Raw genomic sequence first — 6384 nt, forward strand, 5'->3', positions numbered from 1 at the left:
ATGGGTATAAACTGAAACACAGGAAGTTCCACTTAAATTTGAGAAGAAACTTCTTCACAGTGAGGGTGACAGAGCACTGGAACAGGCTGCCCAGGGAGGTTGTGGAGTCTCCTTCTCTGGAGACATTCAAAACCCGCCCGGACAGATTCCTGTGTAAACTCATCTAGGTGTTCCTGCTCCAGCAGGGGGACTGGACTAGACGATCTTTTGAGGTCCCTTCCAATCCCCAACATTCTGTGATGTTGAGGGTCACGGAGCACTGGAACAGGATGCTCAGGGAGGTTATACAGTCTCCTTCTCTAGAGACATTCAAAACCCACCTGGACACATTCCTGTGTAACCTCATCTAGGTGTTCCTGCTCCAGCAGGGGGACTGGACTAGACGATCTTTTGAGGTCCCTTCCAATCCCTAACATTCTGTGATTCTCTGATAGTGTGGCTCCTTTCAAGTGGTATTGCCTGTTCTTGGCATGTTTTTGTGGGAGAGGGGTTGTTCAAGAAGAAAAGTGGTGGCATGGCAACCTGCTAATTGGGATTCTCAAATGGGGTGGGTAACGCACATCCCGATTTGGGGTGATATTGTGCTGAGTGCATTCACAAATTGTGGCCGGACAACAGCAGTAGAGAGGCTCCACATGGGCTCCGCTGTACACATCAACACCTTTCGCCTTGTTGACTGCTGTGAGACAAGGTCTACCAGAATCACAGTCATTCCTAAATACCTCTTCAAATTCAGCATAGACAATGGAGTTCAGTAAAGGCCTGAGCGGTCTGTAAGCATTAAACCATGTTAATCTACAGGCGATTATGTTGAGATAACAAGACATTTGATTCATCTGTGTTTAGTTGGTTGATTGGAAAGGTAATGACTGACTGATACCCACCCTTTTGTACAGCCTGGGTATAAGGCAAAGAACCCTGTAGAGTCATATCTGACCATAAGGAACATCAGGGAAACGCGGTGGGGGAATAGCACGTAGCTATAAGAACCTATGGATTTGAGAAAACTGCAAATTCTGTGGAGGGATCACACTGCCATATCTACACAGCTACAAAACTCGGCATGAAGACAAGAAACCTATTGGTGGGTCTGTACTATTAACCTTTGAATCAAGAATTTAGGCAATCTGAATACATGCTGCTATGGGAGTTCAGAGGCATCAAAATTAAAATAATAAGGCTTAAACATCAGCCTCCTCTATAAAAGTGGTCAAACACCTAAATATTCAAATTTTAGAGAAATATATTGCTGATGCTCCTGTTTGTTGGTACAGTAAGTTCTAGAATACATAATTATTGTTTGTGCATACTGTCCAGCAGCCACTGAAGCAATAGTGCCGCACCACGAAGCAGTGGTTGCCACAGTATCATTAAAACTATATGTCAAATATCTGGAAGGTGTGAAAGAGTCATTATAAGACTTAGTAATATTTCATTCAAATCAGTTACTTCAAAACACACTGAGTTTCAAGAGGTATGTTATCGCTGAACAAAAAAAGAAAAGTGGGGGAAGGGAGAGAATATAGTTCAAGAGATGTTTTAAAATGGAGAAATACTACAGAATTTAGAAAGCTTCACTGGAATGAAGCTAACGAGAGGAAACAAACTACAAAAGCAAACCTTATAGGCATTGGAAGATACAAATGTGCTAAGCAGCTACTTCTGAAAGAATTAACATGAACAAGAAGATGAGACCAAACTCAACTTCAGAAAATGTTTTTTAGCAGCTTTCATTGATGAGGTGCATTTCATATACCAGATCTGTTAATTTTGGGTAATAAGAAGAAAGTGGTCTCCAAGATAAGGAAGCATACAAATTTAAAAGACTGCAATAACATTTTCATGTCCTGTGATCTAATAATATAATTGAAGGCAGACTACCCGCATTTTACAAGGAAAATAAATTTGCCTAATAGGGTACTACCCCACTTCAGAAAATCCTACTTAGTTTGCATGATGCTTATTTACAAGTTTAAGAAGAGTTTAAGAACAGCTTAACTGAAATATTAAAGCATCCTGTCTGTGGTTTAAAGTATGTCAGGAGGTGCACTGGAGAAGGCTCCTGGCAGGATCTGTGGCCCCATGGATAGAGGAGCCCAGGCTGGAACAGGTTTTCCGGCAGGACTTGTGATCCCGTGGGGAACCCATACTGGAGTAGTCTGTTCCTGAAGGACTGCACCCCATGGAAGGGACCAATGCTGGAGCAGTTTGTGAAGAACTGCAGCCCATGGGAAGGACTCATGTTGAAGAATTTCATGGAGGACTGTCTCCCATGGGAGAGACCCCACACTGGAGCATGGAAATACTGTGAGGAGTCCTCCCCTGGGGAGGAAGGAGGGGCATAGACATGCGATGAAGTGACCACAGCCCCCATTCCCTGTTCCTCTGTACCACTGGCAGGGAGGAAGCAGAGAAAATCAGGAGTAAAGTTAAAATAGAGAAGAACGGATGGGTGGGTGGAAGATGTTTTTCATAGAATCATAGAACTGTTTGGGTTTGAAGGGACCTTAAAGTTCATCTAGTCCCAACCGACCTGCCATGGGCAGGGACACCTTCCACTAGACCGGGTTGCTCAAAGCCCCATCCAACCTGGCCTTGAACACTTCCAGGAATGGGATAGCCACAACTTCTCTGGGCAACCTGTTCCAGTGTTTCAACACCCTCATGGTGAAGAATTCCTTCTTTATATCTAATCTACATCTACTCTCACTTTAAAGCCATTTCCCCTTGTCCTATCACCACATGCCCTTGTAAAAAGTCTCTCTCCAGCATTCTTGTAGGCCCCCTTTAGATACTGGAAGGCTATTATTATAGTAGGCCTCCAGCTCTCTGATCAGTCCTCTGGACTCGCTCCAACAGATCGATGTCCTTCTTACATTGATGGCCTCAGAGCAATATGCAGTACTCCAGGTGGGGTCTCACAAGACCAGAGTAAAGGGTTAGAATCACCTTCTTTGACCTGCTAGCCATGCTTCTCTTGATGCAGCCCAGGATACAGTTGGCTTTCTGGGCTGCAAGTGCATATTGCCTAGTCATGTTGACTTTCTCATCAACCAACATCCCCAAGTTCTTCTCCTCAAGCCTGCTCTCAAGCCATTCTCCACTCAGCCTGTATTTGTGTTTGAGATTGTCCCAGCCCATGTGCAGGACCTTGCACTTGGCCTTGTTCAACTTCATGAGGTTCGCACAGGCCCACCTCTCGAGCCTGTTTAGATCCGTCTGGATGGCATCCCTCCCATCCAGCATGATGACCTCATCACACAGGTTGGTGTCATTGGCAAATTTGCTGAGGGTGCACTCAGTCCCACTGTCCACATCATCGACAAAGATGTTAAACAGCACTGGACCCAATACTGACCCCTGAGGAACATCACTTGTCACTGGTCTCCACTTGGACATTGAGCCATTGACGACAGCTCTTTGAGTGTGACCATCCAGCCAATTCCTTATCTACCGAGTGGTCCATCTGTCAAATCATTTCTTTCCAATTTAAAGGCAAGAAATTAAAACTGAGTCTTTAGTCTCTTTAATGGAAGGTTTGCATTTTTTATCTCCTGTGTGTGATTTTGCTCTCTTGCTCTCAGATCACAGTTGCAAACAATTGTGTGCAGGTAAAGCAACTCTAGAAAAGCTAACTTTAGGACAGAACTAGCTGAGGATCTCGCTAGGGCAGTGACATCCTCCTGGCCAGGAACACTTGACCAGATGGCACTGCCAGTTGCCTTAATTGCAATGACAAGTGTTATCTATATCATTATTGTTCTTGTTACTATTAGGTTCATAACTGGTTTTATCCATCAATATTTGATTGGAATTCGCTTTGTCAGATTTAACATAATGTTTTCATGGGTACTTAGCTGCTTAATAAAGCATACAAATATTGGTAATGCAATATTTGCTTGGTTTGTTACCCTCCCTACTGGAGTCCAGTGGGTGCTTTTCATTTATTTACTATTTGCAAACATTGTCCTATGAATATTAGTCTGGTATTGTGTGTATACGCACTTCAAACAGTTGGGTGGAAGTGAGGCGGCCGAGGAGGAACCTGCATGCCACTGTAACCCACATCTGTCTTCTACAGCCTGAACCTACAAGATAGTTGGGTTATGAGAGAACTCTCCCTGTCCCTGTCTCGACCCACAAGCTTTTAATTATATTTTTCTCTCCCCTGTACAGCTGAGGAAGAAGAGTGACAGAGCGGCTTTGGTGGGACCCTGGCATACAGCCAGTGTCAACCCACCAAAACAAAACAAATGCACAGCACCTGGTGATGAAATTTAAAAATAGTCCAAGAGACTTTTGACACAAAAGCCTGCTAAGAAATCCTAGGTCAGGGATAAAATACCAACATGGACATAACACAGACCTACATTTCTGTTAAGGACAAAAGTTTAAAGGTAGACCACCTCAAATTCTGTTTAGATACTGTTTTGCAGGGTTTAGCAAATTGTCATACTATTTCACTAGTTAAATGCAAGTTAAGCCTGTAGTCCATATGAATATCTGAAATACCTCTATTTGCTCTGATTGTCTCTGAGTTTGGAACTCTGCTGAATACTTATGATATGAAAAAAAGGAACAAGTAGAAAACCAACAAATATTAGAGGACAGACAGGTAAATCAGGATCAGAAAACCAGCAAGAACTCTAGAAGTCTAGAAGGTAAATGAATGGGAAAACACGGTATGAGCAAATAAAATAAAATTGGATAAATGCAGGGAAATGGAACGTGTAAACATTATAATGGGCCTTACAGGATTCATACAGTTTCTTATCATTATGATTTGTCATATGAAGTTGTGATCACAAAAGTCAAGCCAATAGGATAAGACATAGAATAATGACAACAATATAGAGAAAATTTAAGTACAGTTATATAAAGCTGCGAAATACTCTCATTTAGGATGTGTTCTGTATTTCTGGTCACCCTACCTCAAAACTGAAATTGCAAAATTATGAGCGACTGAAAAAACAAGAAAATGAGATGAAGAAAACTCACAAGAAAAGAGATTAAGGAGACTGGGGTCATTTATCTTAGGAGAAGCGTGGGAGGGAAAATAAAAAAGGTATCTAAGTAAACATTTAAGGACCAAGGATACTTAAAGTCATAAAACACGGAAATTAAACAGAATATGACTCTACAGAAACAGCATTTCTGACTGAAAGCTTGTATTTACATTTGTGTATTTCAAATTTATCTTTTCCTATTAGAAAAATATTATCCCAAGTTCCTCCCGCCATTTCAAGTCCACAGGTTTTCTGATGCTAAAACTGAACTGTGGACATATGTCCAAAAGCTTTTGAGGTTTTGCAAAGATTACCAATATTAATTACTTGAGAAGCAAGCTGATTGCCCAATAGGAAGAAATTTGCTCTCCAGCTACTGGCCGATATGATTACAGACATCAGGAATTTGACACCCTGTTCCTTGTGAGATGCACATGGAGAAATGGGCACTTTGAGGCACACCTCAGATGCATGTGACTGGAGTCACAAATATATGGGTTCTCCATACCTGTCCTCTGCTGTTCCTTTCCAGAAAAATCAGCATAACAGAGTAGCAAGTCTTTGGTAACCTGCCTAATGACCTTCAAACTTCCAGTTTTTTCTTTCACTTCTCATAGAATCATAGAATGTCCTGAGTTGGAAGGGACTCACAAGGATCATCGAGTCCAACTCTTGTCCTTGCATATGACAACCCCCCAGTTCACACCATGTGTCTGAGGGTGTTGTCCAGGCTCTTCTTGAACACTGTCAGGCTTGGGGCCGTGACACCTCCCTGGGGAGCCTGTTCCAGTGCTCCACCACCCTCTGGGGGAAGAACCTTTTCCTAATGTCCAACCTGAACCTCCCCTGGCACAACTTCCTGCCATTAATTATAATTCTCATAAGCTTATTTATTCTTTTTATGAAAATGCTGCATTCAGGTAAGAGATTAATTCTGCAATATTTCCTGTTCCACATGCAGTGCATTTTGTCAGGGACATAAGTACCCTATGAAGGGAGGGACATGCAGCTGTGGGGGACTCCTCAGGCCCTACCGGCTCTGCCCAGCCTCACCGCGGCCACAACTGCACCCTGCCCCGGGGCCCAGGAGCTCCCACCTCAGTTCAGCCTGGAGCTGTCAGTTGCGGCGCCAATTCCCACGGCTCACAGCTAACTGGCAGCTCCCGGGGGCTCAAACGGCGTCGTGGGCCCAGGGCAGGGGCAAGTGAGTAAACCCCGGAGGGGCTGGCGAGGGACCCCGGCCCGCGCGGGGCCCGCCCCTCAGCCGCGCATGCGCCCCGGGCAGCCGCCGCTTTCCCTTTCCTTTCCCTTTCCCGCTCCCTCCCACTGCGCGGCCGCATCCTGGGCGCGGGTCCCACTTACAAGTGCGCAGCGGCCC

The sequence above is a fragment of the Nesoenas mayeri genome (genome assembly GCF_963082525.1).
Source record: "Nesoenas mayeri genome assembly, chromosome: 2".
In the NCBI taxonomy this organism is placed as follows: domain Eukaryota; kingdom Metazoa; phylum Chordata; class Aves; order Columbiformes; family Columbidae; genus Nesoenas; species Nesoenas mayeri.